Source organism: Oncorhynchus gorbuscha, linkage group LG09 (genome assembly GCF_021184085.1).
Source record: "Oncorhynchus gorbuscha isolate QuinsamMale2020 ecotype Even-year linkage group LG09, OgorEven_v1.0, whole genome shotgun sequence".
In the NCBI taxonomy this organism is placed as follows: domain Eukaryota; kingdom Metazoa; phylum Chordata; class Actinopteri; order Salmoniformes; family Salmonidae; genus Oncorhynchus; species Oncorhynchus gorbuscha.
The window spans coordinates 85786002-85801687 of record NC_060181.1 but is presented as its reverse complement, the minus strand read 5'-3'; the positions used below and the strand labels follow the sequence as shown (position 1 = coordinate 85801687).

General features: G+C 43.0%; 1 protein-coding gene across 2 annotated transcripts in view; it reads left to right on the top strand.

Moving 5' to 3' along the window:
• The window catches only part of LOC124044204 (beta-galactoside alpha-2,6-sialyltransferase 2-like), a 100687-nt gene that overhangs the window by 6805 nt on the left and 78196 nt on the right, over positions 1–15686 (top strand). The window contains exon 1 of one of the 2 annotated variants that reach the window (XM_046363744.1): positions 6929–7140. The exons of the other annotated variant lie outside the window; for it this stretch is intronic. The gene's annotated coding sequence lies outside the window, so the exon portion shown is untranslated. Of the gene's footprint in view, positions 1–6928; positions 7141–15686 lie in introns of those variants that run through there. 2 annotated transcript variants of the gene reach the window in all.

Genomic DNA, 15686 nt, shown 5'->3' with positions numbered 1-15686 from the left:
TTTACATTTAAGTCATTTAGCAGACGCTCTTATCCAGAGCGACTTACAAATTGGTGCATTCACCTTATGACATCCAGTGGAACAGTCACTTTACAATAGTGCATCTAAATCTTAAAGGGGGGTGAGAAGGATTACTTATCCTATCCTAGGTATTCCTTAAAGAGGTGGGGTTTCAGGTGTCTCCGGAAGGTGGTGATTGACTCCGCTGTCCTGGCGTCGTGAGGGAGTTTGTTCCACCATTGGGGGGCCAGAGCAGCGAACAGTTTTGACTGGGCTGAGCGGGAACAGTACTTCCTCAGTGGTAGGGAGGCGAGCAGGCCAGAGGTGGATGAACGCAGTGCCCTTGTTTGGGTGTAGGGCCTGATCAGAGCCTGGAGGTACTGAGGTGCCGTTCCCCTCACAGCTCCGTAGGCAAGCACCATGGTCTTGTAGTGGATGCGAGCTTCAACTGGAAGCCAGTGGAGAGAGCGGAGGAGCGGGGTGACGTGAGAGAACTTGGGAAGGTTGAACACCAGACGGGCTGCGGCGTTCTGGGTGAGTTGTAGGGGTTTAATGGCACAGGCAGGGAGCCCAGCCAACAGCGAGTTGCAGTAATCCAGACGGGAGATGACAAGTGCCTGGATTAGGACCTGTGCCGCTTCCTGTGTGAGGCAGGGTCGTACTCTGCGGATGTTGTAGAGCATGAACCTACAGGAACGGGCCACCGCCTTGATGTTAGTTGAGAACGACAGGGTGTTGTCCAGGATCACGCCAAGGTTCTTAGCGCTCTGGGAGGAAGACACAATGGAGTTGTCAACCGTGATGGCGAGATCATGGAACGGGCAGTCCTTCCCCGGGAGGAAGAGCAGCTCCGTCTTGCCGAGGTTCAGCTTGAGGTGGTGATCCGTCATCCACACTGATATGTCTGCCAGACATGCAGAGATGCGATTCGCCACCTGGTCATCAGAAGGGGGAAAGGAGAAGATTAATTGTGTGTCGTCTGCATAGCAATGATAGGAGAGACCATGTGAGGTTATGACAGAGCCAAGTGACTTGGTGTATAGCGAGAATAGGAAAGGGCCTAGAACAGAGCCCTGGGGGACACCAGTGGTGAGAGCGCGTGGTGAGGAGACAGATTCTCGCCACGCCACCTGGTAGGAGCGACCTGTCAGGTAGGACGCAATCCAAGCGTGGGCCGCGCCGGAGATGCCCAACTCGGAGAGGGTGGAGAGGAGGATCTGATGGTTCACAGTATCGAAGGCAGCCGATAGGTCTAGAAGGATGAGAGCAGAGGAGAGAGAGTTAGCTTTAGCAGTGCGGAGCGCCTCCGTGATACAGAGAAGAGCAGTCTCAGTTGAATGACTAGTCTTGAAACCTGACTGATTTGGATCAAGAAGGTCATTCTGAGAGAGATAGCGGGAGAGCTGGCCAAGGACGGCACGTTCAAGAGTTTTGGAGAGAGAAGAAAGAAGGGATACTGGTCTGTAGTTGTTGCTCTGGATAAGAGCGTCTGCTAAATGACTTAAATGTAAATGTAACAGCATCTAGTAAAGATGAGGTCGAGCGTATTGCCTGCCTTGTGAGTAGGGGGGGAAGGTGAGAGGGTGAGGTCAAAAGAGGAGAGGAGTGGAAAGAAGGAGGCAGAGAGGAAAGAGTCAAAGGTAGACGTGGGGAGGTTAAAGTCGCCCAGAACTGTGAGAGGTGAGCCGTCCTCAGGAAAGGAGCTTATCAAGGCATCAAGCTCATTGATGAACTCTCCGAGGGAACCTGGAGGGCGATAAATGATAAGGATGTTAAGCTTGAAAGGGCTGGTAACTGTGACAGCATGGAATTCAAAGGAGGCGATAGACAGATGGGTAAGGGGAGAAAGAGAGAATGACCACTTGGGAGAGATGAGGATCCCGGTGCCACCACCCCGCTGACCAGAAGCTCTCGGGGTGTGCGAGAACACGTGGGCGGACGAAGAGAGAGCAGTAGGAGTGGCAGTGTTATCTGTGGTGATCCATGTTTCCGTCAGTGCCAAGAAGTCGAGGGACTGGAGGGAGGCATAGGCTGAGATGAACTCTGCCTTGTTGGCCGCAGATCGGCAGTTCCAGAGGCTACCGGAGACCTGGAACTCCACGTGGGTCGTGCGCGCTGGGACCACCAGATTAGGGTGGCCGTGGCCACGCGGGTGTGGAGCGTTTGTATGGTCTGTGCAGAGAGGAGAGAACAGGGATAGACAGACACATAGTTGACAGGCTACAGAAGAGGCTACGCTAATGCAAAGGAGATTGGAATGACAAGTGGACTACACGTCTCGAATGTTCAGAAAGTTAAGCTTACGTAGCAAGAATCTTATTGACTAAAATGATTAAAATGATACAGTACTGCTGAAGTAGGCTAGCTGGCAATGGCTGCGTTGTTGACTTTGTAGGCTAGCTGGCAGTGGCTGCGTTGTTGACACTACACTAATCAAGTCGTTCCGTTGAGTGTAATAGTTTCTACAGTGCTGCTATTCGGGGGCTAGCTGGCTAGCTAGCAGTGTTGATTACGTTACGTTGCATTAAAAGAACGACAATAGCTGGCTAGCTAACCTAGAAAATCGCTCTAGACTACACAATTATCTTTGATACAAAGACGGCTATGTAGCTAGCTACGATCAAACAAATCAAACCGTTGTACTGTAATGAAATGAAATGAAAATGTGATACTACCTGTGGAGCGAAGCGGAATGCGACCGGGTTGTTGAGTTCTATTCGGAAGACGTTGGCTAGCTGTTGGCTAGCTAGCAGTGTCTCCTACGTTAAGGACGACAAATAGCTGGCTAGCTAACCTCGGTAAATTAAGATAATCACTCTAAGACTACACACTCTAAACTACACAATTATATTGGATACGAAGACAGCAAAGACAGCTATGTAGCTAGCTAACACTACACTAATCAAGTCGTTCAGTTGAGTGTAATAGTTTCTCCAGTGCTGCTAATCGGTGGACGTTTGCTAGCTGGCTAGCTGCTGGGCAGAGCAGTGAAGACTACGTTAGGACGACGAAATACGATAATTACGCAATTATCTTTGATACAAAGACGGCTATGTAGCTAGCTAAGAAGAAATTGCTAAGATTAGACAAATCAAACCGTTGTACTATAATGAAATGTAATGAAATGTAATTAAAAAGTTATACTACCTGCGGAGCGAAATGCGGATGCGACCGCTCGCTCCAACCCGGAAGAAAATGATGATGACAGCGTTGAGAAAGAGAGCAGGAAGACAAGGACCACAGTAACAGTGGTGACATACATCAGATAATGATAATGATGACATAGAGACTAATTCATTAGGAGATTAAGTAAACCACATTGGCGACACACTAATCACGCTCTCCTCACCCAAACACTGCTCTACAGTTTCAAAACATCACAGACAGGAGGCTACCGAACTACAGCACCAACCCCATCATTGAGAGAAAGTGAAAAAGCTCACCCGCTAATGAGAGAGGTGATTTCATCTCAAATGGGGGGCATGGAAGGAGAGTGTGTCTTTGATGGTAAGGAGAGTAATTTAAAATGGTGAGGATGAGCACAATCTAAAATGTGGTGAGTAATCTAAAATGGTGAGGAGGAAAGTAATCTAAAATGAGGAGAGTAATCTCCAATGGTGAGGAGGAGAGTCATCTAAAATGAGGAGAGTAATCTCCAATGGTGAGGAGAGGATTCTAAAATAAGGAGAGTAAATCTAAAATGAGGAGAGTAAATCTAAAATGAGGAGAGTAATTTCCAATGGTGAGGAGAGTAATCTAAAATGGTGAGGAGGAGAGTCATCTAAAATGAGGAGGGTAATCTCCAATGGTGAGGAGGAGAGTCATCTAAAATGAGGAGGGTAATCTCCAATGGTGAGGAGGAGAGTCATCTAAAATGAGGAGGGTAATCTCCAATGGTGAGGAGGAGAGTAATCTACGATGGTGAGGATAAGGGTAATATGGAGATGAGGAGAGTCATCTATGTATTCCAATAGGAGGCCAGATGCAGGTTCACATGCAGATTCTTAAAGTATTTAAAGCAGCCTGGTAAATTTCTATGTTAAAAAAAACTGCTCAGAGGAGTTACTGCATGTTGAAAGGTGAGATATTCACACACACACACACACACACACACACACACACACACACACACACACACACACACACACACACACACACACACACACACACACACACACACACACACACACACACACACACACACACACACACACACACACACACACACACACACACACACACACACACACACACACACACACACACTAATCCAAGCCCGGGTACAAAGACAGGGATATGAAGTCTTGATGATTGACACTCTGTACTGTACATATATGGACACTGGCATACCTGGATAAGATGATGAGCACCTGGTTCAGAGCTCAGCTACCTCACCTGACCTAGGGGGGGGGGAAGAGGAGAAGGAGGGGAGGTGAGAGGTTTCAGGATAGCCTGAGGCAATTTAATATGATTTATATCCTGAAACTGCTTAGGCCATATAGACAATTTACACAGACACGCGCTCACTCACACCCAACCCTTTATGTACACATACATTATGTAATTTGAGGTGGGAGAGAATTCACACAGTGACAGCTCAACTGTGACAGTCTGAGTCATATGCTCTGAAGGGGTCTATGAGTGTTTGTGTGTACATCTGTCTGTGCATATGTGTGTGTGGGGGGATATTTTATTTAACCTTTATTTAACTAGGCAAGTCAGTTTAGCAAGACATTCCTATTTTCAATGATGGCCTAGGAACAGTGGGTTAACTGTCTGTTCAGGGGCAGAATGACAGATTTGTACCTTGTCAGCTCAGGGATTTGAACTTACAACCTTCCGGTTACTGGTCCAACTCTCTAACCACTAGGCTACCCTGCCGCCCCAAGCGGTGAAATCTATGTGTGAGTGTGTGCAACTAATCACGCATTAATTTTCAGTAAATAGATCTGTAAGTGTGTGTATAAATGGATGTTTCTGTGTACAGGTTGTATTAGTGTATTAGTATTAGTGAGTTTTGGTGGTGTTCTGTGATTTTGTGTGTCAGTCTTTTAGTGCAGCACATCCTCTGTTAGTCTAAGGTGCATGGGTAATCTCTGCTACTACTATTTATTAATCTACAACGTTTTTCCTATAGGCCATTGCTGTATGACAATATATTTATTTTATTTAACCTTTATTTTACTAGGCAAGTCCGTTAAGAACAAATTCTTATTTACAATGACGGCCATCTGTCTGGACAGCTTCTCCCTGTGAGCTGCGACAGTACATGGCCATCTGGCTGGCCAGCTACTCTCTGTGTAACTGTGACAGTACATGGCCAGCTTCTCTCTGTGTAACTGTGACAGTACATGGCCATCTGACTGGCCAGCTTCTCTCTATAACTGTGACAGTACATGGCCATCTGGCTGGCCAGCTTCTCTCTGTGTAGTTATTTATTATTCACGGTAATATGTCTGTGTTCTGTTGTAATTGCAGTGTGCTACAGCAGTGGCTGCGTCTGATGGAGCACAAATGAATAAATAAATTGGGACGTGGAGCCATTTGGACGTTTGACATTTACTGATGAGACAATTAAGTGAGCAGCGCACAAACACACAGGCAGCGGCGTAGGAAAACACACGCCCACAGACAGTTTATATACACACACACACACACGAAAGACGAACACACACAAACCAAAAGTGGAGCTCAAACAAACACACACACGATATACTCAGAAAAAAGCGCACATACACGATACACACACATAAAAGCACACACACGATACACACACAAAGGTGCCAGGTGATGTAGGGGCACCAGGTAAGGTAAGTCTAGGAAAAGTCAGTAAGATACACACACACACAAACACATGCAACGGCCATGCCTCCCTCCATGGGACTACATATAAATGTGACTTTGTTCAAATCAAATCAAATCAAATCAAATTTTATTTGTCACATACACATGGTTAGCAGATGTTAATGCGAGTGTAGCGAAATGCTTTGCTATTAAGTGTCCTAGAGATAATATGTCTTCATCATGTAAGTCTGGATACTGATTTGACAGATTCAGCAGTCAAGCATATTAGGCTCCAAGTTTTTCATGATAGGCTATGAGTTGTCACCACACAAGCAGGCCTATGAGGAAAATATTTAAGTTACCATTTTCTACATCAAAGTGTATTATTATACACTGAATGTACAAAACATTAAGAACACCTGCTCTTTCCATGACCTAGACCAGAGCTTCCTAACCACAGGGGTTCTAGGACCCCTGGGGTGTTCTTGGCCTACCCACTGGGGGTACTTGAGAAGAGTCATGAGACCGTAGGCCTACTGGCAAAATACACTATGAGGGGGTACTACGGGCAGAGCAACATTGTTGGTGGTACAGTAACTGAAAAAGGTTGGGAACCACTGATGTAGACTGACCAGGTGAATCTAGGTGAAAGCTATGATCCCTTATTGATGTCACTTGTTAAATCCACTTCAATCAGTGTAGAGGAAGGTGAGAAGACAGGTTAGAGAAGGTTTTTTTAAAGCCTTGAGACAATTGAGATGTATGTGTGCCATTCAGATGGTGAATGGACAAGACAAAATATTTAAGCGCCTTTGAACATGGTATGGTAGTAGTGGCAAGCAGCCTCGTTTGTATCAAGAATTTCAACGCTGCTGAGTTTTTCACCCTCAACAGTTTCCCGTGTGTATCAAGAATGGTCCACCACCCAAAGGACATCCAGCCAATTTGACACAACTGTGGGAAGCATTGGAGTCAACATGGGCCAGCATCCCTGTGGAACGCTTTGGACACCTTGTAGAGTCCATGCGCTACGAACTGGGTGCAAGGTATTATTCATGTTTAGGAAAGCTTCAAATAAACTCGTGGTTGATCCCAAACACTCAAAGGCGACATATTTCACGCTAGGTTACAACCTCAAAGCAAAAGAGACATCGAGGCTCCGCCCACCACTCTCATGCTGAGGGTGCACGAAAAAGGCTTGCGACAATGTGAGACGACACCGAATGTGCAGCTTTCATGAATCTGATTTCAAACAGCGCTGTGAAACCGGACCACTGCCCGCACAGCTCGGTTAACGGAGGAAAAAACGGACACTAGACTGCCTTCTAAAACAATGAAGACAAACATATTTCCTAGGTAAGGCTTTAATGGCTCCCCGCAGGATTTGCAGGCAGTTGCTCCTCACGCTTCAGAGCGCGTTGTGCTAACAGCCCCGCGGTAGACTACATTGTAATGACGAGCAGTCAATTGGCAAAATATGTGGCTACAAGAGATTCAGCCAGCGGTCAATTTGGTTTCTAGAATGGACATACAAATTAAACATAATTAAGCAAGAATATTCAGTAGCAAATAAATAGCCTGAACGGTTTAGGTTAACGGGTTTATCTTTGCAGGGTCAGAATGATGAAAGAACCATAGCCAACTGCACCGTTAAAATAGTTTAAAAAATAAATAATCCTAGGCTATCAACATCATTCATGAGCCTAATACTTGATAGATTTAGGGTCCTTTGGATCCTAATTAAAGCATGCAATACCTCGTGCGGCAACATTGTAGCCAAATCACACATTTAACAGCCCTACTTTCCTACTTTGTATGGAATCTTTATGTAAATATTTGCCTGTTCATAGCTGTCCAATTGTATTACGCCTTCCTGTATTTGACTCATTTGAGTTGAACACAGTACTGTTAGCTCATGAAATTAGACAATTTCATTTATTTAGACTGCATGTTAAATTAGCAATATAAGGTCATAAGTTCCACGTGTGTGTGTGTGGTGAAACCCTGTCTGTGGCATAAGAAGTACGTTTGATTAAGGAGGACCATGCCTTTCTATAATGTGAGATTGGAGGTGTCCTGTCCTCCATCCAACTAATGTTACTAAAATCAAATCAAATTGTATTTGCCACATACAGATGGTTAGTAGATGTTAGTGCAAAGTGTAGCGACATGTTGTGCTTCTAGTTCTGACAGTGCAGTAATATCTAACAATTCCCCAACAACTACCTAATACACACACATCTAAAGGGGTGAATGAGAATATGTACATGTAAGTATATGGATGAGCGATGGCCTTACGGCATAGACAAGGTGCAGTAGATGGTATAAAATACAGTATATACATGTGATATGAGTAATGTAAACATTATTAAAGTGGCATTATTTAGAGTGCATTGTATGAAGTGACTAGTGATCAATTTATTAAAGTTGCCAGTGATTGGGTCTCAATGTAGGCAGCAGCCTCTCTATGTTAGTGATTGCAGTTTAACAGTCTGATGGCCTTGAGATAGAAGCTGTTTTTCAGTCTCTCGGTCCCAGCTTTGATGCACATGTACTGACCTCACCTTCTGGATGATAGCGGGGTGAACAGGCAGTGGCTCGGGTGGTTGTTGTCCTGATGATATTTTTGGCCTTCCTGTGAAATTGGGTGATGTAGGTGTCATGGAGGGCAGGTAGTTTGCCCCCGGTGATGCCTTGTGCAGACCGCACCACCCTCTGGAGAGCCTTGCGATTGAGGGCGTGACAGTTGCCATACCAGGCTGTGATATGGCCCGACAGGATGCGCTCGATTGTGCATCCGTAAAAGTTTGTCAGGGTTTTGGGTGACAAGCCAAATTTCTTCAGCCTCCTGAGGTTGAAGAGGCGCTGTTCCAACTAAATGCATGGTTTGTAAATAATGTCTGAGTGTTGGAGTGTGCCCCTGGCTATCTGTAAATAATGTCTGAGTGTTGGAGTGTGCCCCTGGCTATCTGTAAATAATGTCTGAGTGTTGGAGTGTGCCACTGGCTATCTGTAAATAATGTCTGAGTGTTGGAGTGTGCCCCTGGCTATCTGTAAATAATGTCTGAGTGTTGGAGTGTGCCACTGGCTATCTGTAAATAATGTCTGAGTGTTGGAGTGTGCCCCTGGCTATCTGTAAATAATGTTGGAGTGTGCCCCTGGCTATCTGTAAATAATGTCTGAGTGTTGGAGTGTGCCCCTGGCTATCTGTAAATAATGTTGGAGTGTGCCCCTGGCTATCTGTAAATAATGTCTGGCTATCTGTGTTGGAGTGTGCCCCTGTAAATAATGTCTGATCTGTAAATAATGTCTGAGTGTTGGCCCCTGGCATCTGTAAATAATGTCTGAGTGTTGGAGTGTGCCCCTGGCTATCTGTAAATAATGTTGGAGTGTGCCCCTGGCTATCTGTAAATAATGTCTGAGTGTTGGAGTGTGCCCCTGGCTATCTGTAAATAATGTCTGAGTGTTGGAGTGTGCCCCTGGCTATCTGTAAATAATGTCCCCTGGCTATCTGTAAATAATGTTGAGTGTTGTGCCCCTGGCTATCTGTAAATAATGTCTGAGTGTTGGAGTGTGCCCCTGGCTATCTGTAAATAATGTCTGAGTGTTGGAGTGTGCCCCTGGCTATCTGTAAATAATGTCTGAGTGTTGGAGTGTGCCCCTGGCTATCTGTAAATAATGTTGGAGTGTGCCCCTGGCTATCTGTAAAATATAAGAAAAAAAACATTGCCGTCTGTTTTTTGTTTTAAATGTAAGGAATTTGAAATTATTTATACTTTTACTTTTGATACTTATATGTATTTTAGAAATGACATGTACTTTTGATACTTAAGTATATTTAAAAGCAAATACTTTTCCTCTAGTATTTTACTGGGGGACTTTTAATTGAGTTTCCTTGAGGGCTGACTTCAAGTTGGCTACAGTGACTGGTTCAAATCAAATTGGATTTGATCTCCTTCATTCAGTTACGTTCAACACAGTGGCCATGCCAGTCCTGTGGACATTCAATGGTAGTTTGGCAGGCGGTCGTTGGCAGCTCGCTGTCTGGACCATTTAAACCGTATCATTATTGGCTTTAACAGCTGTTTGAATAAAACCCAACAGTATTAGACAAATTGAACGAAGTGCCGGTAGTTACGCCATTTTGAGAGAGATTATGAGAAATGAAAAGACACAAGTGCCAAGGACGAAGAGTTTTAGAAATGATCCCCATAAGCTAGCTAACAGTTTTGGTTTGGGAGTGTATGTGGTAGAGGCTTTGAAGTGGTCAGATTCCTTCTTTCTTTGTCTGGGATCTACAGACAGGGCTACGTTTTTAGAACAGCGAGCCATTTTTATTCCATCACCTAACAAATCAAAACCAAGACTCATCTGACGGAAAAAGAGGTGAGGAATGAAAGAAACATGATTTCTGTGTAATATATTCAGCAGCATACACCAATCTATTTTTGGATCAACCTACAGTCCTTGAACCAACAGCATTTCTAAGGTGATGAATGCAAAAAACAACAAGTAAAATCCCGATACCAAAACAAAGTGTGAGTCACAGTTTCACTCTTTTGAAATGGTGTCCTTCTGCAGCATGTGGAAGGTGAAACCCAGAGGGCTTTTACTGATTGGGGTTGCTGAGGGAACTCTGCTACCTTGGTAGTGTGTTCTTTGTAGTGATTGGGCAAAAAAAATCATAAATAGTTCTCTGTCACAATGTTATTTTAGACGATACTATATCAATACTTGTTTTTCATGGCTCTCTCTTGTCCCTCTGCTGCAGACATAACAGTGAGCAATATGTTTGGAACATTGAATCGCATTAAAATCTTAGTATCGGATCACAATACATATTTGTAGAATTGTGATACATATAGAATTGAGGTACAAATGTTATCGACAACTAAGTATTATGGTGATATCGTATCGTGAGGTCACCGGCAATTCTCAGCCCCAGTTATTTGTGTGCAGCAGGACAGTTTAATGGGTGTGTCTTTGTATTGTTGATGAATGACAACAGGGGTGTGTGTCTGTGTTAACTTATAACACGGGTTGGTATTTATAGGTTGAGTTATAGCAGCAATGGGTGTTTGTATTGGTGAGTTATAGCAGCAATGGGTGTTTGTATTGGTGAGTTATAGCAGCAATGGGTGTTTGTATTGGTGAGTTATAACAGTGGTGGGTGTTTGTATTGGTGAGTTATAAGTGGTGTTTGTATTGTTGAGTTATAACAGTGGTGGGTGTTTGTATTGGTGAGTTATAAGTGGTGTTTGTATTGTTGAGTTATAACAGTGGTGGGTGTTTGTATTGGTGAGTTATAACAGTGGTGGGTGTTTGTATTGGTGAGTTATAAGTGGTGTTTGTATTGGTGAGTTATAACAGCAATGGGTGTTTGTATTGTTGAGTTATAAGTGGTGTTTGTATTGGTGAGTTATAAGTGGTGTTTGTATTGGTGAGTTATAAGTGGTGTTTGTATTGGTGAGTTATAACAGTGGTGGGTGTTTGTATTGTTGAGTTATAAGTGGTGGGTGTTTGTATTGTTGAGTTATAACAGTGGTGGGTGTTTGTATTGGTGAGTTATAACAGCAATGGGTGTTTGTATTGTTGAGTTATAACAGTGGTGTGTGTTTGTATTGGTGAGTTATAAGTGGTGTTTGTATTGGTGAGTTATAACAGTGGTGGGTGTTTGTATTGGTGAGTTATAAGTGGTGTTTGTATTGGTGAGTTATAACAGTGGTGGGTGTTTGTATTGTTGAGTTATAAGTGGTGGGTGTTTGTATTGTTGAGTTATAACAGTGGTGGGTGTTTGTATTGGTGAGTTATAACAGTGGTGGGTGTTTGTATTGGTGAGTTATAAGTGGTGTTTGTATTGGTGAGTTATAACAGTGGTGGGTGTTTGTATTGTTGAGTTATAAGTGGTGGGTGTTTGTATTGGTGAGTTATAACAGTGGTTTGTATTGGGTTATAACAGTGGTGGGTGTTTTTGAGTTATATTGTATTGGTGAGTTATAACAGTGGTGGGTGTTTGTATTGGTGAGTTATAACAGTGGTGGGTGTTTGTATTGTTGAGTTATAACAGTGGTGGGTGTTTGTATTGGTGAGTTATAACAGTGGTGGGTGTTTGTATTGGTGAGTTATAACAGTGGTGGGTGTTTGTATTGGTGAGTTATAACAGTGGTGGGTGTTTGTATTGGTGAGTTATAACAGTGGTGGGTGTTTGTATTGGTGAGTTATAACAGTGGTGGGTGTTTGTATTGGTGAGTTATAACAGTGGTGGGTGTTTGTATTGGTGAGTTATAACAGTGGTGGGTGTTTGTTTGTATTGGTGAGTTATAACAGTGGTGGGTGTTTGTATTGGTGAGTTATAACAGTGGTGGGTGTTTGTATTGGTGAGTTATAACAGTGGTGGGTGTTTGTATTGGTGAGTTATAACAGTGGTGGGTGTTTGTATTGGTGAGTTATAACAGTGGTGGGTGTTTGTATTGGTGAGTTATAACAGTGGTGGGTGTTTGTATTGGTGAGTTATAACAGTGGTGGGTGTTTGTATTGGTGAGTTATAACAGTGGTGGGTGTTTGTATTGGTGAGTTATAACAGTGGTGGGTGTTTGTATTGGTGAGTTATAACAGTGGTGTGAGTTATAACAGTGGTGGGTGTTTGTATTGGTGAGTTATAACAGTGGTGGGTGTTTGTATTGGTGAGTTATAACAGTGGTGGGTGTTTGTATTGGTGAGTTATAACAGTGGTGGGTGTTTGTATTGGTGAGTTATAACAGTGGTGGGTGTTTGTATTGGTGAGTTATAACAGTGGTGGGTGTTTGTATTGGTGAGTTATAACAGTGGTGGGTGTTTGTATTGGTGAGTTATAACAGTGGTGGGTGTTTGTATTGGTGAGTTATAACAGTGGTGGGTGTTTGTATTGGTTTGAGTTATAACAGTGGTGGGTGTTTGTATTGGTGAGTTATAACAGTGGTGGGTGTTTGTATTGGTGAGTTATAACAGTGGTGGGTGTTTGTATTGGTGAGTTATAACAGTGGTGGGTGTTTGTATTGGTGAGTTATAACAGTGGTGGGTGTTTGTATTGGTGAGTTATAACAGTGGTGGGTGTTTGTATTGGTGAGTTATAAACAGTGGTGGGTGTTTGTATTGGTGAGTTATAACAGTGGTGGGTGTTTGTATTGGTGAGTTATAACAGTGGTGGGTGTTTGTATTGGTGAGTTATAACAGTGGTGGGTGTTTGTATTGGTGAGAGTGAGTTATAACAGTGGTGGGTGTTTGTATTGGTGAGTTATAACAGTGGTGGGTGTTTGTATTGGTGAGTTATAACAGTGGTGGGTGTTTGTATTGGTGAGTTATAACAGTGGTGGGTGTTTGTATTGGTGAGTTATAACAGTGGTGGGTGTTTGTATTGGTGAGTTATAACAGTGGTGGGTGTTTGTATTGGTGAGTTATAACAGTGGTGGGTGTTTGTATTGGTGAGTTATAACAGTGGTGGGTGTTTGTATTGGTGAGTTATAACAGTGGTGGGTGTTTGTATTGTTGAGTTATAACAGTGGTGGGTTTGTTTGTTATATTGGTGAGTTATAACAGTGGTGGGTGTTTGTATTGTTGAGTTATAACAGTGGTGGGTGTTTGTATTGGTGAGTTATAACAGTGGTGGGTGTTTTGTATTGGTGAGTTATAACAGTGGTGGGTGTTTGTATTGGTGAGTTATAACAGTGGTGGGTGTTTGTATTGGTGAGTTATAACAGTGGTGGGTGTTTGTATTGGTGAGTTATAACAGTGGTGGGTGTTTGTATTGGTGAGTTATAACAGTGGTGGGTGTTTGTATTGGTGAGTTATAACAGTGGTGGGTGTTTGTATTGGTGAGTTATAACAGTGGTGGGTGTTTGTATTGGTGAGTTATAACAGTGGTGGGTGTTTGTATTGGTGAGTTATAACAGTGGTGGGTGTTTGTATTGGTGAGTTATAACAGTGGTGGGTGTTTGTATTGGTGAGTTATAACAGTGGTGGGTGTTTGTATTGGTGAGTTATAACAGTGGTGGGTGTTTGTATTGGTGAGTTATAACAGTGGTGGGTTTGTATTTGAGTTATAACAGTGGTGGGTGTTTTGGTGAGTTATAACAGTGGTGGGTGTTTGTATTGGTGAGTTATAGTGGTGGGTGTTTGTATTGGTGAGTTATAACAGTGGTGGGTGTTTGTATTTGAGTTATAACAGTGGTGGGTGTTTGTATTTGAGTTATAACAGTGGTGGGTGTTTGTATTGGTGAGTTATAACAGTGGTGGGTGTTTGTATTGGTGAGTTATAACAGTGGTGGGTGTTTGTATTGGTGAGTTATAACAGTGGTGGGTGTTTGTATTGGTGAGTTATAACAGTGGTGGGTGTTTGTATTGGTGAGTTATAACAGTGGTGGGTGTTTGTATTGGTGAGTTATAACAGTGGTGGGTGTTTGTATTGGTGAGTTATAACAGTGGTGGGTGTTTGTATTGGTGAGTTATAACAGTGGTGGGTGTTTGTTATATTGGTGAGTTATAACAGTGGTGGGTGTTTGTATTGGTGAGTTATAACAGTGGTGGGTGTTTGTATTGGTGAGTTATAACAGTGGTGGGTGTTTGTATTGGTGAGTTATAACAGTGGTGGGTGTTTGTATTGGTGAGTTATAACAGTGGTGGGTGTTTGTATTGGTGAGTTATAACAGTGGTGGGTGTTTGTATTGGTGAGTTATAACAGTGGTGGGTGTTTGTATTGGTGAGTTATAACAGTGGTGGGTGTTTGTATTTGAGTTATGTATTGGTGAGTTATAACAGTGGTGGGTGTTTGTATTGGTGAGTTATAACAGTGGTGGGTGTTTGTATTGGTGAGTTATAACAGTGGTGGGTGTTTGTATTGGTGAGTTATAACAGTGGTGGGTGTTTGTATTTGTTATATTGTATTGGTGAGTTATAACAGTGGTGGGTGTTTGTATTGGTGAGTTATAACAGTGGTGGGTGTTTGTATTGGTGAGTTATAACAGTGGTGGGTGTTTGTATTGGTGAGTTATAACAGTGGTGGGTGTTTGTATTGGTGAGTTATAACAGTGGTGGGTGTTTGTATTGGTGAGTTATAACAGTGGTGGGTGTTTGTATTGGTGAGTTATAACAGTGGTGGGTGTTTGTATTGGTGAGTTATAACAGTGGTGGGTGTTTGTATTGGTGAGTTATAACAGTGGTGGGTGTTTGTATTGGTGAGTTATAACAGTGGTGGGTGTTTGTATTGGTGAGTTATAACAGTGGTGGGTGTTTGTATTGGTGAGTTATAACAGTGGTGGGTGTTTGTATTGGTGAGTTATAACAGTGGTGGGTGTTTGTATTGGTGAGTTATAACAGTGGTGGGTGTTTGTATTGGTGAGTTATAACAGTGGTGGGTGTTTGTATTGGTGAGTTATAAGTGGTGGGTGTTTGTATTGGTGAGTTATAACAGTGGTGGGTGTTTGTATTGGTGAGTTATAACAGTGGTGGGTGTTTGTATTGGTGAGTTATAACAGTGGTGGGTGTTTGTATTGGTGAGTTATAACAGTGGTGGGTGTTTGTATTGGTGAGTTATAACAGTGGTGGGTGTTTGTATTGGTGAGTTATAACAGTGGTGGGTGTTTGTATTGGTGAGTTATAACAGTGGTGGGTGTTTGTATTGGTGAGTTATAAGTGGTGGGTGTTTGTATTGGTGAGTTATAACAGTGGTGGGTGTTTGTATTGGTGAGTTATAACAGTGGTGGGTGTTTGTATTGGTGAGTTATAAGTGGTGGGTGTTTGTATTGGTGAGTTATAACAGTGGTGGGTGTTTGTATTGGTGAGTTATAAGTGGTGGGTGTTTTGTATTGGTGAGTTATAACAGTGGTGGGTGTTTGTATTGTTGAGTTATAACAGTGGTGGGTGTTTGT